The sequence below is a fragment of the Camelina sativa genome, chromosome 7 (genome assembly GCF_030686135.1).
Source record: "Camelina sativa cultivar CO46 ecotype springtype chromosome 7, ASM3068613v1".
NCBI lineage: Eukaryota > Viridiplantae > Streptophyta > Magnoliopsida > Brassicales > Brassicaceae > Camelina > Camelina sativa.
The window spans coordinates 12,995,029-13,014,554 of NC_141886.1; the positions used below are offsets into that span (position 1 = coordinate 12,995,029).

Consider the following 19,526-nt stretch of genomic DNA (forward strand, 5'->3'; position numbering starts at 1 on the left):
TCTTTCTAGGGTGAAAATATGCAACAATCTAATGAGTTTGACTAATTATAAGAGTTCGGGTTTAATTTGGAGTGTTTAGACAACACTTACACCTATTTTGTTCCAAAACAGGCTTAAAACGAGAAAACAGGCTAAAACCGCAAAAACATTGATTAAAAGCAGTAAACAGCTTTGTTTATGTTTCTGGGGTCAACATGTTTGACAATCGAATGCATTTGACTAATTGTAAGAGTTCGGGATGAATTTGGAGTGTTTAGACAACAATTATACCCATTTTGTCCCGAAACAGGCTAAACCCGAGAAAACATTGATTTAAAGCAGTAAACAGCTATGTTACTCTTTCTAGGGTGAAAATATGTAACAATCTAATGCGTTTGAATAATTATAAGAGTTCGGGTTTAATTTGGAGTGTTTAGACAACACTTATACCTATTTTGTTCCAAAACAGGCTTAAAACGAGAAAACAGGCTAAAACAGTGAAAACATTGATTAAAAGCAGTAAACAGCTTTGTTTGTGTTTCTGGGGTCAACATGTGTGACAATCAAATGCATTTGGCTAATTCTAAGAGTTCGGGATGAATTTGGAGTGTTTAGACAACAATTATACTCGTTTTGTCCCGAAACAGGCTAAACCCAAGAAAACATTGATTTAAAGCAGTAAACAGCTATGTTACTCTTTCTAGGGTGACAATATGCAACAATCTAATGCGTTTGACTAATTATAAGAGTTCAGGTTTAATTTGGAGTGTTTAGACTACACTAATACCTATTTTGTTCCAAAAACAGGCTTAAAACGAGAAAACAGGCTAAAACCGCAAAAACATTGATTAAAAGCAGTAAACAGCTTTGTTTGTGTTTCTGGGGCCAACATGTGTGACAATCGAATGCATTTGACTAATTGTAAGAGTTCGGGATGAATTTGGAGTGTTTAGACAACAATTATACCCATTTTGTCCCGAAACAGGCTAAACCCGAGAAAACATTGATTTAAAGCAGTAAACAGCTATGTTACTCTTTCTAGGGTGAAAATATGTAACAATCTAATGTGTTTGAATAATTATAAGAGTTCAGGTTTAATTTGGAGTGTTTAGACAACACTTATACCAATTTTGTTCCAAAACAGGCATAAAACGAGAAAACAGGCTAAAACCGAGTAAACATTAATTCGAAGTAGTAAACAGATTTGTTTGTGTTTCTAGTGTAAAAATGTGTGACAATCCAATGCATTTAACTATTTGTAAGAGTTAGGAAGGAATTTGGAGTGTTTAGACAACAATTATACCCATTTTGTCCCAAAACAGGCTAAAACAGAGAAAACCTTGATTTAAAGCAGTAAACAGCTATGTTACTCTTTCTAGGGTGAAAATATGCAACAATCTAATGAGTTTGACTAATTATAAGAGTTCGGGTTTAATTTGGAGTGTTTAGACAACACTTACACCTATTTTGTTCCAAAACAGGCTTAAAACGAGAAAACAGGCTAAAACCGAGTAAACATTAATTCGAAGCAGTTAAAAGCTTTGTTTGTGTTTCTAGTGTCAAAATATGTGACAATCCAATGCATTTAACTATTTGTAAGAGTTCGGGAGGAATTTGGAGTGTTTACACAACAATTATACCCATTTTGTCCCAAAACAGGCTAAAACCGAGAAAACATTGATTAAAAGCAGTAAACAGCTATCTTACTCTTTCTAGGGTGACAATATGCAACAATCGAATGAGTTTGACTAATTATAAGAGTTCGGGTTTAATTTGGAGTGTTTAGACAACACTTACACCTATTTTGTTGCAAAACAGGCTTAAAACGAGAAAACAGGCTAAAACCGCAAAAACATTGATTAAAAGCAGTAAACAGCTTTGTTTATGTTTCTGGGGTCAACATGTTTGACAATCGAATGCATTTGACTAATTGTAAGAGTTCGGGATGAATTTGGAGTGTTTAGACAACAATTATACCCATTTTGTCCCGAAACAGGCTAAACCCGAGAAAACATTGATTTAAAGCAGTAAACAGCTATGTTACTCTTTCTAGGGTGAAAATATGTAACAATCTAATGCGTTTGAATAATTATAAGAGTTCGGGTTTAATTTGGAGTGTTTAGACAACACTTATACCTATTTTGTTCCAAAACAGGCTTAAAACGAGAAAACAGGCTAAAACAGTGAAAACATTGATTAAAAGCAGTAAACAGCTTTGTTTGTGTTTCTGGGGTCAACATGTGTGACAATCAAATGCATTTGGCTAATTCTAAGAGTTCGGGATGAATTTGGAGTGTTTAGACAACAATTATACTCGTTTTGTCCCGAAACAGGCTAAACCCAAGAAAACATTGATTTAAAGCAGTAAACAGCTATGTTACTCTTTCTAGGGTGACAATATGCAACAATCTAATGCGTTTGACTAATTATAAGAGTTCAGGTTTAATTTGGAGTGTTTAGACTACACTAATACCTATTTTGTTCCAAAAACAGGCTTAAAACGAGAAAACAGGCTAAAACCGCAAAAACATTGATTAAAAGCAGTAAACAGCTTTGTTTGTGTTTCTGGGGCCAACATGTGTGACAATCGAATGCATTTGACTAATTGTAAGAGTTCGGGATGAATTTGGAGTGTTTAGACAACAATTATACCCATTTTGTCCCGAAACAGGCTAAACCCGAGAAAACATTGATTTAAAGCAGTAAACAGCTATGTTACTCTTTCTAGGGTGAAAATATGTAACAATCTAATGTGTTTGAATAATTATAAGAGTTCAGGTTTAATTTGGAGTGTTTAGACAACACTTATACCAATTTTGTTCCAAAACAGGCATAAAACGAGAAAACAGGCTAAAACCGAGTAAACATTAATTCGAAGTAGTAAACAGATTTGTTTGTGTTTCTAGTGTAAAAATGTGTGACAATCCAATGCATTTAACTATTTGTAAGAGTTAGGAAGGAATTTGGAGTGTTTAGACAACAATTATACCCATTTTGTCCCAAAACAGGCTAAAACAGAGAAAACCTTGATTTAAAGCAGTAAACAGCTATGTTACTCTTTCTAGGGTGAAAATATGCAACAATCTAATGAGTTTGACTAATTATAAGAGTTCGGGTTTAATTTGGAGTGTTTAGACAACACTTACACCTATTTTGTTCCAAAACAGGCTTAAAACGAGAAAACAGGCTAAAACCGAGTAAACATTAATTCGAAGCAGTTAAAAGCTTTGTTTGTGTTTCTAGTGTCAAAATATGTGACAATCCAATGCATTTAACTATTTGTAAGAGTTCGGGAGGAATTTGGAGTGTTTACACAACAATTATACCCATTTTGTCCCAAAACAGGCTAAAACCGAGAAAACATTGATTAAAAGCAGTAAACAGCTATCTTACTCTTTCTAGGGTGACAATATGCAACAATCGAATGAGTTTGACTAATTATAAGAGTTCGGGTTTAATTTGGAGTGTTTAGACAACACTTACACCTATTTTGTTGCAAAACAGGCTTAAAACGAGAAAACAGGCTAAAACCGCAAAAACATTGATTAAAAGCAGTAAACAGCTTTGTTTATGTTTCTGGGGTCAACATGTTTGACAATCGAATGCATTTGACTAATTGTAAGAGTTCGGGATGAATTTGGAGTGTTTAGACAACAATTATACCCATTTTGTCCCGAAACAGGCTAAACCCGAGAAAACATTGATTTAAAGCAGTAAACAGCTATGTTACTCTTTCTAGGGTGAAAATATGTAACAATCTAATGCGTTTGAATAATTATAAGAGTTCGGGTTTAATTTGGAGTGTTTAGACAACACTTATACCTATTTTGTTCCAAAACAGGCTTAAAACGAGAAAACAGGCTAAAACAGTGAGAACATTGATTAAAAGCAGTAAACAGCTTTGTTTGTGTTTCTGGGGTCAACATGTGTGACAATCAAATGCATTTGGCTAATTCTAAGAGTTCGGGATGAATTTGGAGTGTTTAGACAACAATTATACTCGTTTTGTCCCGAAACAGGCTAAACCCAAGAAAACATTGATTTAAAGCAGTAAACAGCTATGTTACTCTTTCTAGGGTGACAATATGCAACAATCTAATGCGTTTGACTAATTATAAGAGTTCAGGTTTAATTTGGAGTGTTTAGACTACACTAATACCTATTTTGTTCCAAAAACAGGCTTAAAACGAGAAAACAGGCTAAAACCGCAAAAACATTGATTAAAAGCAGTAAACAGCTTTGTTTGTGTTTCTGGGGCCAACATGTGTGACAATCGAATGCATTTGACTAATTGTAAGAGTTCGGGATGAATTTGGAGTGTTTAGACAACAATTATACCCATTTTGTCCCGAAACAGGCTAAACCCGAGAAAACATTGATTTAAAGCAGTAAACAGCTATGTTACTCTTTCTAGGGTGAAAATATGTAACAATCTAATGTGTTTGAATAATTATAAGAGTTCAGGTTTAATTTGGAGTGTTTAGACAACACTTATACCAATTTTGTTCCAAAACAGGCATAAAACGAGAAAACAGGCTAAAACCGAGTAAACATTAATTCGAAGTAGTAAACAGATTTGTTTGTGTTTCTAGTGTAAAAATGTGTGACAATCCAATGCATTTAACTATTTGTAAGAGTTCGGAAGGAATTTGGAGTGTTTAGACAACAATTATACCCATTTTGTCCCAAAACAGGCTAAAACAGAGAAAACCTTGATTTAAAGCAGTAAACAGCTATGTTACTCTTTCTAGGGTGAAAATATGCAACAATCTAATGAGTTTGACTAATTATAAGAGTTCGGGTTTAATTTGGAGTGTTTAGACAACACTTACACCTATTTTGTTCCAAAACAGGCTTAAAACGAGAAAACAGGCTAAAACCGCAAAAACATTGATTAAAAGCAGTAAACAGCTTTGTTTATGTTTCTGGGGTCAACATGTTTGACAATCGAATGCATTTGACTAATTGTAAGAGTTCGGGATGAATTTGGAGTGTTTAGACAACAATTATACCCATTTTGTCCCGAAACAGGCTAAACCCGAGAAAACATTGATTTAAAGCAGTAAACAGCTATGTTACTCTTTCTAGGGTGAAAATATGTAACAATCTAATGCGTTTGAATAATTATAAGAGTTCGGGTTTAATTTGGAGTGTTTAGACAACACTTATACCTATTTTGTTCCAAAACAGGCTTAAAACGAGAAAACAGGCTAAAACAGTGAAAACATTGATTACAAGCAGTAAACAGCTTTGTTTGTGTTTCTGGGTTCAACATGTGTGACAATCAAATGCATTTGACTAATTCTAAGAGTTCGGGATGAATTTGGAGTGTTTAGACAACAATTATACTCGTTTTGTCCCGAAACAGGCTAAACCCAAGAAAACATTGATTTAAAGCAGTAAACAGCTATGTTACTCTTTCTAGGGTGACAATATGCAACAATCTAATGCGTTTGACTAATTATAAGAGTTCAGGTTTAATTTGGAGTGTTTAGACTACACTAATACCTATTTTGTTCCAAAAACAGGCTTAAAACGAGAAAACAGGCTAAAACCGCAAAAACATTGATTAAAAGCAGTAAACAGCTTTGTTTGTGTTTCTGGGGCCAACATGTGTGACAATCGAATGCATTTGACTAATTGTAAGAGTTCGGGATGAATTTGGAGTGTTTAGACAACAATTATACCCATTTTGTCCCGAAACAGGCTAAACCCGAGAAAACATTGATTTAAAGCAGTAAACAGCTATGTTACTCTTTCTAGGGTGAAAATATGTAACAATCTAATGTGTTTGAATAATTATAAGAGTTCAGGTTTAATTTGGAGTGTTTAGACAACACTTATACCAATTTTGTTCCAAAATAGGCATAAAACGAGAAAACAGGCTAAAACCGAGTAAACATTAATTCGAAGTAGTAAACAGATTTGTTTCTGTTTCTAGTGTAAAAATGTGTGACAATCCAATGCATTTAACTATTTGTAAGAGTTCGGAAGGAATTTGGAGTGTTTAGACAACAATTATACCCATTTTGTCCCAAAACAGGCTTAAACAGAGAAAACCTTGATTTAAAGAAGTAAACAGCTATGTTACTCTTTCTAGGGTGAAAATATGCAACAATCTAATGAGTTTGACTAATTATAAGAGTTCGGGTTTAATTTGGAGTGTTTAGACAACACTTACACCTATTTTGTTCCAAAACAGGCTTAAAACGAGAAAACAGGCTAAAACCGCAAAAACATTGATTAAAAGCAGTAAACAGCTTTGTTTATGTTTCTGGGGTCAACATGTTTGACAATCGAATGCATTTGACTAATTGTAAGAGTTCGGGATGAATTTGGAGTGTTTAGACAACAATTATACCCATTTTGTCCCGAAACAGGCTAAACCCGAGAAAACATTGATTTAAAGCAGTAAACAGCTATGTTACTCTTTCTAGGGTGAAAATATGTAACAATCTAATGCGTTTGAATAATTATAAGAGTTCGGGTTTAATTTGGAGTGTTTAGACAACACTTATACCTATTTTGTTCCAAAACAGGCTTAAAACGAGAAAACAGGCTAAAACAGTGAAAACATTGATTAAAAGCAGTAAACAGCTTTGTTTGTGTTTCTGGGGTCAACATGTGTGACAATCAAATGCATTTGACTAATTCTAAGAGTTCGGGATGAATTTGGAGTGTTTAGACAACAATTATACTCGTTTTGTCCCGAAACAGGCTAAACCCAAGAAAACATTGATTTAAAGCAGTAAACAGCTATGTTACTCTTTCTAGGGTGACAATATGCAACAATCTAATGCGTTTGACTAATTATAAGAGTACAGGTTTAATTTGGAGTGTTTAGACTACACTAATACCTATTTTGTTCCAAAAACAGGCTTAAAACGAGAAAACAGGCTAAAACCGCAAAAACATTGATTAAAAGCAGTAAACAGCTTTGTTTGTGTTTCTGGGGCCAACATGTATGACAATCGAATGCATTTGACTAATTGTAAGAGTTCGGGATGAATTTGGAGTGTTTAGACAACAATTATACCCATTTTGTCCCGAAACAGGCTAAACCCGAGAAAACATTGATTTAAAGCAGTAAACAGCTATGTTACTCTTTCTAGGGTGAAAATATGTAACAATCTAATGTGTTTGAATAATTATAAGAGTTCAGGTTTAATTTGGAGTGTTTAGACAACACTTATACCAATTTTGTTCCAAAACAGGCATAAAACGAGAAAACAGGCTAAAACCGAGTAAACATTAATTCGAAGTAGTAAACAGATTTGTTTGTGTTTCTAGTGTAAAAATGTGTGCCAATCTAATGCATTTAACTATTTGTAAGAGTTCGGAAGGAATTTGGAGTGTTTAGACAACAATTATACCCATTTTGTCCCAAAACAGGCTAAAACAGAGAAAACATTGATTTAAAGCAGTAAACAGCTATGTTACTCTTTCTAGGGTGAAAGTATGCAACAATCTAATGCGTTTGACTAATTATAAGAATTCAGGTTTAATTTGGAGTGTTTAGACAACACTTATACCTATTTTGTTCCAAAACAGGCATAAAACGAGAAAACAGGCTAAAACCGCGAAAACATTGATTAAAAGCAGTAAACAGCTTTGTTTGCGTTTCTGGGGTCAACATGTGTGACAATCGAATGCATTTGACTAATTGTAAGAGTTCTGGATGAATTTGGAGAGTCTAGACAACAATTATACTCATTTTGTCCCGAAACAGGCTAAACCCGAGAAAACATTGATTTAAAGCAGTAAACAGCTATGTTACTCTTTCTAGGGTGAAAATATGCAACAATCTAATGAGTTTGACTAATTATAAGAGTTCGGGTTTAATTTGGAGTGTTTAGACAACACTTACACCTATTTTGTTCCAAAACAGGCTTAAAACGAGAAAACAGGCTAAAACCGCAAAAACATTGATTAAAAGCAGTAAACAGCTTTGTTTATGTTTCTGGGGTCAACATGTTTGACAATCGAATGCATTTGACTAATTGTAAGAGTTCGGGATGAATTTGGAGTGTTTAGACAACAATTATACCCATTTTGTCCCGAAACAGGCTAAACCCGAGAAAACATTGATTTAAAGCAGTAACAGCTATGTTACTCTTTCTAGGGTGAAAATATGTAACAATCTAATGCGTTTGAATAATTATAAGAGTTCGGGTTTAATTTGGAGTGTTTAGACAACACTTATACCTATTTTGTTCCAAAACAGGCTTAAAACAAGAAAACAGGCTAAAACAGTGAAAACATTGATTAAAAGCAGTAAACAGCTTTGTTTGTGTTTCTGGGGTCAACATGTGTGACAATCAAATGCATTTGACTAATTGTAAGAGTTCGGGATGAATTTGGAGTGTTTAGACAACAATTATACTCATTTTGTCCCGAAACAGGCTAAACCCAAGAAAACATTGATTTAAAGCAGTAAACAGCTATGTTACTCTTTCTAGGGTGACAATATGCAACAATCTAATGCGTTTGACTAATTATAAGAGTTCAGGTTTAATTTGGAGTGTTTAGACTACACTAATACCTATTTTGTTCCAAAATAGGCTTAAAACGAGAAAACAGGCTAAAACCGCGAAAACATTGATTAAAAGCAGTAAACAGCTTTGTTTGTGTTTCTGGGGTCAACATGTGTGACAATCGAATGCATTTGACTAATTGTAAGAGTTCGGGATGAATTTGGGGTGTTTAGACAACAATTATACTCATTTTGTCCCGAAACAGGCTAAACCCGAGAAAACATTGATTTAAAGCAGTAAACAGCTATGTTACTCTTTCTAGGGTGAAAATATGTAACAATCTAATGTGTTTGAATAATTATAAGAGTTCAGGTTTAATTTGGAGTGTTTAGACAACACTTATACCCATTTTGTTACAAAACAGGCTTAAAACAAGAAAACAGGCTACAACCGAGTAAACATTAATTCGAAGTAGTAAACAGATTTTTTTGTGTTTCTAGTGTAAAAATGTGTGACAATCCAATGCATTTAACTATTTGTAAGAGTTTGGAAGGAATTTGGAGTGTTTAGACAACGATTATACCCATTTTGTCCCAAAACAGGCTAAAACAGAGAAAACATTGATTTAAAGCAGTAAACAGCTATGTCACTCTTTCTAGGGTGAAAATATGCAACAATCTAATGCGTTTGACTAATTATAAGAGTTCGGGTTTAATTTGGAGTGTTTAGACAACACTTATACCTATTTTGTTCCAAAACAGGCTTAAAACGAGAAAACAGCCTAAAACCGCGAAAACATTGATTAAAAGCAGTAAACAGCTTTGTTTGTGTTTCTGGGGTCAACATGTGTGACAATCGAATGCATTTGACTAATTGTAAGAGTTCGGGATGAATTTGGAGTGTTTAGACAACAATTATACTCATTTTGTCCCGAAACAGGCTAAACCCGAGAAAACATTGATTTAAAGCAGTAAACAGCTATGTTACTCTTTCTAGGGTGAAAATATGCAACAATCTAATGCGTTTGACTAATTATAAGAGTTCGGGTTTAATTTGGAGTGTTTAGACAACACTTATACCTATTTTGTTCCAAAACAGGCTTAAAACGAGAAAACAGGCTAAAATCGAGAAAACATTAATTCAAGGCAGAAAAAAGCTTTGTTTGTGTTTCTAGTGTAAAAATGTGTGACAATCCAATGCATTTAACTAATTGTAAAGGTTCGGGAGGAATTTGGAGTGTTTAGACAACAATTATACCCATTTTGTCCCATAACAGGCTAAAACAGAGAAAACATTGATTTAAAGCAGTAAACAGCTATGTTACTCTTTTTAGGGTGAAAGTATGTAACAATCTAATGCGTTTGACTAATTATAAGAGTTCGGGTTTAATTTGGAGTGTTTAGACAACACTTATACCTATTTTGTTCCAAAACAGGCTTAAAACGAGAAAACAGGCTAAAACCGCGAAAACATTGATTAAAAGCAGTAAACAGCTTTGTTTGTGTTTCTGGGGTCAACATGTGTGACAATCGAATGCATTTGACTAATTGTAAGAGTTCGGGATGAATTTGGAGTGTTTAGACAACAATTATACCCATTTTGTCCCGAAACAGGCTAAACCCGAGAAAACATTGATTTAAAGCAGTAAACAGCTATGTTACTCTTTCTAGGGTGAAAATATGTAACAATCTAATGCGTTTGAATAATTATAAGAGTTCGGGTTTAATTTGGAGTGTTTAGACAACACTTATACCTATTTTGTTCCAAAACAGGCATAAAACGAGAAAACAGGCTAAAACCGAGTAAACATTAATTCGAAGTAGTAAACAGATTTGTTTGTGTTTCTAGTGTAAAAATGTGTGACAATCCAATGCATTTAACTATTTGTAAGAGTTTGGAAGGAATTTGGAGTGTTTAGACAACAATTATACCCATTTTGTCCCAAAACAGGCTAAAACAGAGAAAACATTGATTTAAATCAGTAAACAGCTATGTCACTCTTTCTAGGGTGAAAATATGCAACAATCTAATGCGTTTGACTAATTATAAGAGTTCGGGTTTAATTTGGAGTGTTTAGACAACACTTATACCTATTTTGTTCCAAAACTGGCTTAAAACGAGAAAACAGGCTAAAACCGCGAAAACATTGATTAAAAGCAGTAAACAGCTTTGTTTGTGTTTCTGGGGTCAACATGTGTGACAATCGAATGCATTTGACTAATTGTAAGAGTTCGGGATGAATTTGGAGTGTTTAGACAACAATTATACTCATTTTGTCCCGAAACAGGCTAAACCCGAGAAAACATTGATTTAAAGCAGTAAACAGCTATGTTACTCTTTCTAGGGTGAAAATTTGCAACAATCTAATGCGTTCGACTAATTATAAGAGTTCGGGTTTAATTTGGAGTGTTTAGACAACACTTATACCTATTTTGTTCCAAAACAGGCATAAAACGAGAAAACAGGCTAAAACCGAGTAAACATTAATTCGAAGTAGTAAACAGATTTGTTTGTGTTTCTAGTATAAAAATGTGTGACAATCCAATGCATTTAACTATTTGTAGGAGTTCGGAAGGAATTTGGAGAGTCTAGACAACAATTATACCCATTTTGTCCCAAAACAGGCTAAAACAGAGAAAACATTGATTTAAAGCAGTAAACAGCTATGTTACTCTTTCTAGGGTGAAAGTATGCAACAATCTAATGTGTTTGATTAGTTATTAGAGTTCGGGTTTAATTTGGAGTGTTTAGACAACACTTATACCTATTTTGTTACAAAACAGGCTTAAAACAAGAAAACAGGCTACAACCGAGTAAACATTAATTCGAAGTAGTAAACAGATTTTTTTGTGTTTCTAGTGTAAAAATGTGTGACAATCCAATGCATTTAACTATTTGTAAGAGTTTGGAAGGAGTTTGGAGTGTTTAGACAACAATTATACCCATTTTGTCCCAAAACAGGCTAAAACAGAGAAAACATTGATTTAAAGCAGTAAACAGCTATTTCACTCTTTCTAGGGTGAAAATATGCAACAATCTAATGCGTTTGACTAATTATAAGAGTTCGGGTTTAATTTGGAGTGTTTAGACAACACTTATACCTATTTTGTTCCAAAACAGGCTTAAAACGAGAAAACAGCCTAAAACCGCGAAAACATTGATTAAAAGCAATAAACAGCTTTGTTTGTGTTTCTGGGGTCAACATGTGTGACAATCGAATGCATTTGACTAACTGTAAGAGTTCGGGATGAATTTGGAGTGTTTAGACAACAATTATACTCATTTTGTCCCGAAACAGGCTAAACCCGAGAAAACATTGATTTAAAGCAGTAAACAGCTATGTTACTCTTTCTAGGGTGAAAATATGCAACAATCTAATGCGTTTGACTAATTATAAGAGTTCGGGTTTAATTTGGAGTGTTTAGACAACACTTATACCTATTTTGTTCCAAAACAGGCTTAAAACGAGAAAACAGGCTAAAACCGCAAAAACATTGATTAAAAGCAGTAAACAGCTTTGTTTATGTTTCTGGGGTCAACATGTGTGACTATCGAATGCATTTGACTAATTGTAAGAGTTGAGGATGAATTTGGAAAGTTTAGACAACAATTATACCCATTTTGTCCCGAAACAGGCTAAACCCGAGAAAACATTGATTTAAAGCAGTGAACAGCTATCTTACTCTTTCTAGGGTGAAAATATGTAACAATCTAATGCGTTTGAATAATTATAAGCGTTCGGGTTTAATTTGGAGTGTTTAGACAACACTTATACCTATTTTGTTCCAAAACAGGCTAAAACCGAGTAAACATTAATTCGAAGTAGTAAACAGATTTGTTTGTGTTTCTTGTGTAAAAATGTGTGACAATCCAATGCATTTAACTATTTGTAAGAGTTCAGAAGGAATTTGGAGTGTTTAGACAACAATTATACCCATTTTGTCCCAAAACAGGCTAAAACAGAGAAAACATTGATTTAAAGCAGTAAACAGCTATGTCACTCTTTCTAGGGTGAAATTATGCAACAATCTAATGTGTTTGACTAATTATAAGAGTTCGGGTTTAATTTGGAGTGTTTAGACAACACTTATACCTATTTTGTTCCAAAACAGGCATAAAACGAGAAAACAGGCTAAAACCGAGTAAACATTAATTCGAAGTAGTAAACAGATTTGTTTGTGTTTCTAGTATAAAAATGTGTGACAATCCAATGCATTTAACTATTTGTAGGTGTTCGGAAGGAATTTGGAGAGTCTAGACAACAATTATACCCATTTTGTCCCAAAACAGGCTAAAACAGAGAAAACATTGATTTAAAGCAGTAAACAGCTATGTTACTCTTTCTAGGGTGAAAGTATGCAACAATCTAATGTGTTTGATTAGTTATTAGAATTCGGGTTTAATTTGGAGTGTTTAGACAACACTTATACCTATTTTGTTACAAAACAGGCTTAAAACAAGAAAACAGGCTACAACCGAGTAAACATTAATTCGAAGTAGTAAACAGATTTTTTTGTGTTTCTAGTGTAAAAATGTGTGACAATCCAATGCATTTAACTATTTGTAAGAGTTTGGAAGGAGTTTGGAGTGTTTAGACAACAATTATACCCATTTTGTCCCAAAACAGGCTAAAACAGAGAAAACATTGATTTAAAGCAGTAAACAGTTATGTCACTCTTTCTAGGGTGAAAATATGCAACAATCTAATGCGTTTGACTAATTATAAGAGTTCGGGTTTAATTTGGAGTGTTTAGACAACACTTATACCTATTTTGTTCCAAAACAGGCTTAAAACGAGAAAACAGCCTAAAACCGCGAAAACATTGATTAAAAGCAGTAAACAGCTTTGTTTGTGTTTCTGGGGTCAACATGTGTGACAATCGAATGCATTTGACTAATTGTAAGAGTTCGGGATGAATTTGGAGTGTTTAGACAACAATTATACTCATTTTGTCCCGAAACAGGCTAAACCCGAGAAAACATTGATTTAAAGCAGTAAACAGCTATGTTACTCTTTCTAGGGTGAAAATATGCAACAATCTAATGCGTTTGATTAATTATAAGAGTTCGGGTTTAATTTGGAGTGTTTAGACAACACTTATACCTATTTTGTTCCAAAACAGGCTTAAAACAAGAAAACAGGCTAAAACCGCAAAAACATTGATTAAAAGCAGTAAACAGCTTTGTTTATGTTTCTGGGGTCAACATGTTTGACAATCGAATGCATTTGACTAATTGTAAGAGTTCAGGATGAATTTGGAAAGTTTAGACAACAATTATACCCATTTTGTCCCGAAACAGGCTAAACCCGAGAAAACATAGATTTAAAGCAGTAAACAGCTATGTTACTCTTTCTAGGGTGAAAATATGTAACAATCTAATGCGTTTGAATAATTATAAGAGTTCTGATTTAATTTGGAGTGTTTAGACAACACTTATACCTATTTTGTTCCAAAATAGGCTTAAAACGAGAAAACAGGCTAAAACCGCGAAAACATTGATGAAAAGCAGTAAACAGCTTTGTTTGTGTTTCTGGGGTTAACATGTGTGACAATCGAATGCATTTGACTAATTGTAAGAGTTCGGGATGAATTTGGAGTGTTTAGACAACAATTATACCCATTTTGTCCCGGAACAGGCTAAACCCAAGAAAACATTGATTTAAAGCAGTAAACAGCTATGTTACTCTTTCTAGGGTGAAAATATGCAACAATCTAATGCGTTTGACTAATTATAAGAGTTCGGGTTTAATTTGGAGTGTTTAGACAACACTTATACCTATTTTGTTCCAAAACAGGCTTAAAACGAGAAAACAGGCTAAAACCGCAAAAACATTGATTAAAAGCAGTAAACAGCTTTGTTTATGTTTCTGGGGTCAACATGTGTAACAATTGAATACATTTGACTAATTGTGAGAGTTCGGGATGAATTTGGAGTGTTTAGCCAACAATTATACCCATTTTGTCCCAAAACAGGCTTAAAACAAGAAAACAGGCTAAAACCGAGAAAACATTAATTCGAAGAAATAATCTAATGCATTTGACTAATTGTAAGAGCTCGGGATGAATTTGGAGTGTTTAGACTACAATTATACCCATTTTGTCCCGAAACAGGCTAAACCCGAGAAAACATTGATTGAAAGCAGTAAACAGCTATGTTACTCTTCTGATATGATCCTCCCAAGGATTCAACACCTTCGAGTTGGTTGATAGAGACACCTTGATTCTAAAGACGACGAAGCCTCAAGAATAAGGATGGTGGAATGAATGGTCGCACAAGAGTTGCGGAAAGACTCTTGATATACCGGTTTGATCTTTCAGCCTCGCACCAAAAAGATCGGATCTCTCAGCCTCGCACCAAGGAGATCGGGGTTTTGACTATCGGAATCACACCAAGTAGTCGGTTTTGATTGTTGGAATCACACCAAGCAATCGGTTTTGTTCACAAAGAACAGAAGAGAATCACTCTAAAAAAGAAAATGTTTTGATAAAAAGTTGGATGATTATTTCAATGATCTTACATGAGTTTATATAGGATAAGAAAACTTGGTAACAAAGCCAAGTATTAACTAGTCTTAAAACTAAAAAAACAATTAAGATAGATGGTTGAATGAAGACCCAATTCTTTTGCATGTATTCCTTCCTCCAAAGTGACTCTAGGTGCATGTATCTCAATTTTCGTCACTCTTCTTTGACCACAAAATAAAGTGATCATTTTGGGCTTTCTTGGACTTGAATTAGGTTCAAAGTGGGCTGGACTTGATAGGTATCATCCCCAATAGATTTTTCAGTGATCTCTTTGACCATAAGCTCTTGAATAAGCCCATTTAGTGCATTCTTTAGCTTCTTAGCTTTTGCTCTAGTCATTGGTCCTTCAGGTACAAGCAATGGTTCCTCAGCTACAAGCTCCTCTGGTTCAAGCTCAGCTACTCTTTCCTCGTGTTCAAGATCAGTTACAAGCTCATCCTCCTTAGCTCCATCCATGATCACATCATCCCCCTCCTCTTGAAAAGGATTTGACCTCAAATCTGGATCATCTGCCACAAAAGGAACCCAATCAGAAACATTAAAGCTTGAACTCACATTGTACTTACCTTGAAGATCAAGTTGGTAAGCATTGTCATTAATCTTTCTTGTGATCTCAAAGGGTCTATCGATTCTAGGCATCAGTTTTGACTTCCTTTCAGCTGGAAACCGTTCTTTTCTCAAGTGAACCCACACTTGGTCTCCTGGTTTGAAAACCATCATGCGCCTTCCTTTGTTTGCTTGTTTTGCATACTACTTTGTCTTCTCCTCAATGTTTATTCTAGTTTTCTCATGGATTTGTTTGACAAGGTCAGCTTTCTTTTTCCCATCCAAGCTAGCTCTTTCACTCAAAGGTAAAGGGGTTAGATCCAATGGAGATAAAGGATTAAAGCCATAAACAATTTGGAATGGAGAAAACTTAGTTAAAGAATGAACTGATTGATTGTATGCAAACTCAACATGTGCTAAACATTCTTCCCAAGTTTTAATGTTCTTTTTGATCAAAGCTCACAAGAGAGTAGACAAAGTTCTATTAACTACTTCAGTTTGACCATCAGTTTGTGGATGACAAGTAGTGGAGAATAGTAACTTAGTCCCTAGTTTAGACCAAAGTGTTTTCCAGAAATAACTCAAAAACTTTGTATCCCTATCACAAAAAATTGACTTAGGCACTCCATGCAAACGAACAATTTCCTTGAAGAACAACTCAGCAACATGCAAAGCATTATCAGTTTTGTGACAAGGTATGAAATGCACCATTTTTGAAAATCGATCAATAACCACAAAAACTGAATCTTTACCAGTCCTAGTTCTAGGCAAACCAAGCACAAAATCCATAGAAATAGGATGTCGATACTTTACCGTGATGTTGTTGATAGCTCTACAATCAACACACATGCGCCAACTTCCATCCTTTTTGGGCACAATTAGGAATGGGACTGCACATGGGCTCATGCTCTCTCTAACATGTCCCTTCTCCATGAGCTCATTATCTTGTCTTTGCAACTCCAATGTCTCCACCGGATTAGTCCTATAAGCTGGTCGGTTTGGAAGTGATGCACCAGGAACAAAGTCTATTTGGTGTTCAATACCACGGATATGTGGTAAACCTTTCGGATTGTCCTCCGGGAATACGTCCTCAAAATCCTGCAAAAGAAAGGTTATCTCACTCGGTAACACTGGTGCAAGGTCAGAAAAACTCATGAGAGTTTCTTTGAAAACAAACATAATCAAAGGTTGTTTTGAAAATAAACCTCTCTTAACCTCTCCTTTTCTGACAAAGAAATTTGAATGCCTCACAAGTTTTCTCTCACAGGCCTTTGACTTGGTTTTTCTCAAACTCTGGCTCTCTTTTTGGTGAATTGTGTTTGTGGGGTTGCTCATGGTGTTTGTTTCTTTCCTCTGCTTGAGAATCAACTGATCTTGATAAACTTCATGAGGTGTCAACGGAACTAAAATGATCTTCTTTCCTTTGAACTCAAAAGAATATCGATAGGTGAAACCATCGTGGCTTGTTCTCCGGTCAGATTGCCATGGTCTTCCCAAAAGAATATGACTTGTCTCCATAGGTAGAACATCGCACAAAACCTCATCCTTATATTTCCCAATGACAATAGGAACCTTTCCTTGGATACTAACCTTCATCTCACCATCATCATTAAGCCATTGCAGCTTATATGGCTTCGGGTGTTTCTCCGTAGTTAGCCCAAGCTTCTTGACCATTGTTTCACTCGCCACATTAGTACAACTCCCGCCATCAATTATGAGACAACATACCTTATCTCGGACATGGCACCTTGTATGAAATAGATTCTCCCTTTGCTCATGTTCCACAATCATAGTTTGAACACTAAGTGATCTCCTTGCCACCAATATCTCACCCTTTGGTGGAATTTCTTCAAGTTCTTCTAGTGAATCAGAAACCACCTCTTCATTTTCTGATTCAAACTCTCCATTCTCCAAGAGAATCATGGTTCTTCTGTTGGAACATTCATGTGCATAGTGTCCTCTGCCATGACACTTATAACACGTCACATCACGAGCTCGGGTTTTGGTAGCCTCAGCTTTGTCCTTGGTAACTTGATTGGCAACAATTGGCTTCGCTTCAGCCTTTGGAATAGCAACTGGCTTTTCTTCCTTCTAGTAACTTGTTTTTGGGTTAGATGAACCAGCACCATAAGTTATCCGCGTAGAACTTCTTCTCTTGAGTTGCTTTTCCACCAAGATTGCTTTATGTAATATCTCTTCAAGCTCCACATAATGCTCCATCTCAAGCCTATCTTGGACATCTCGGTTCAACCCACTCAAGAATCTAGCCATAGTAGCTTCTCGGTCCTCAACCACATCAGCTCTTATCAAAAGAATCTCCATCTCTTGATAGTAATCCTCCACACTTCGACTTCCCTGAGTCAGTCTCCTTAGCTTTTGATGCAGATCGCGGTGGTAATGGCCCGGAAAAACCTTCTCCTCATGATAGCCTTCATCTCAGCCCAAGTCTCAATCGGATATTCGCCATTACGTCTTCGTGAAGTCACCAACTGATCCCACCAGCTAAGCGCATACTCACTAAACTCAACAGCCGCCATTCGCACCTTATTGATCTCAGAATATTGTTGAAAATTGAAAACTTGTTCTACCTTCTTCTCCCACTCCAAGTAGACATCTGGATCATTCTTCCCAATAAATGGTGGAATTTTAAACTTCAGCCCTCCAATGTTATCATCATTTCTTTCTCTGCCTTCTCGCACACGTCTAGGTCTCCTTCGGCCTCCTTGAGATGAGTTTCCACTACGACTGTAGTAATCTTCAGCTGCTACATCTCTTGGCATTCTTAACTCCTCTCCTACTCTCCTTTGTTGATTAGGCAAGTTTTGTGGTTGCCTTTGTTGTGCTTCTGCTTGAACTTCGTCCAACCTCTCATAGACTGCATTCCTCTCAACCCTCATCATCCTCCGCATTTCTCCCAATAATGCTTCCATCTGCATATTTTGAAGTTTCCCGGGTTGTTCTACTTCATGGTTGTTATTTTCTCCGTCAGCCATATTTGAAGAAACCTGCAAGATGAACAAACTCACAAAAACAAAATCCTCACAAGTGTTTACTCTCAAGTGTTTCACTCACAAGTGTTTACTCTCAACTCTCAAAGTGTGTTCTAGTGACTCTCAAAGGTTCTAATAGAACAGAAACCAATCAAACCCAATGTTTTTTCCAAAACAGTCGAAACAGAATCAAACTCAGCGAGATACCAAAAGATAAAATAGAACCGATTGATATAAGTAGATTTTTTTGTTTTTTTTTTGAAATAGAACGAAAAGTTTTTTTTTTTTTTTTTTTTTTTTTTTTTTTTAAATAAAATAAATAGAAATAGAAGATGAAAAGATGAGAAGATGAAAATAAAGAAGATGGAAAGCTAGAAAGATGATAGATAGAAGATTGAAAGATAGAAAATGATAGGAAGAAGATGAACGGTTAGAAGATGATAGAATGATAGAATACCAAACTCAAGGGTGTGCTCTGATACCACTTGATATGATCCTCCCAAGGATTCGACACCTTCGAGTTGGTTGATAGAGACACCTTGATTCTAAAGATGACGAAGCCTCAAGAATAAGGATGGTGGAATGAATGGTCGCACAAGAGTTGCGGAAAGACTCTTGATATACAGGTTTGATCTTTCAGCCTCGCACCAAAAAGATCGGATCTCTCAGCCTCGCACCAAGGAGATCGGGGTTTTGACTATCGGAATCACACCAAGTAGTCGGTTTTGATTGTTGGAATCACACCAAGCAATCGGTTTTGTTCACAAAGAACAGAAGAGAATCACTCTCAAAAAGAAAAGGTTTTGATAAAAAGTTGGCTGATTATTTCAATGATCTTACATGAGTTTATATAGGATAAGAAAAATTGGTAACAAAGCCAAGTATTAACTAGTTTTAAAACTAAAAAAAACAATTAAGATAGATGGTTGAATGAAGACCCAATTCTTGTGCATGTATTCCTTCCTCCAAAGTGACTCTAGGTGCATGTATCTCAATTTTCGTCACTCTTC

The 19,526-nt window shown here is 35.3% G+C and overlaps 1 pseudogene; it reads right to left on the minus strand.

Moving 5' to 3' along the window:
• Positions 1 to 15,985: 15,985 nt before the first annotated feature.
• On the minus strand, positions 15,986 to 17,953 carry LOC147941161 (uncharacterized; annotated as a pseudogene).
• Positions 17,954 to 19,526: the final 1,573 nt, after the last annotated feature.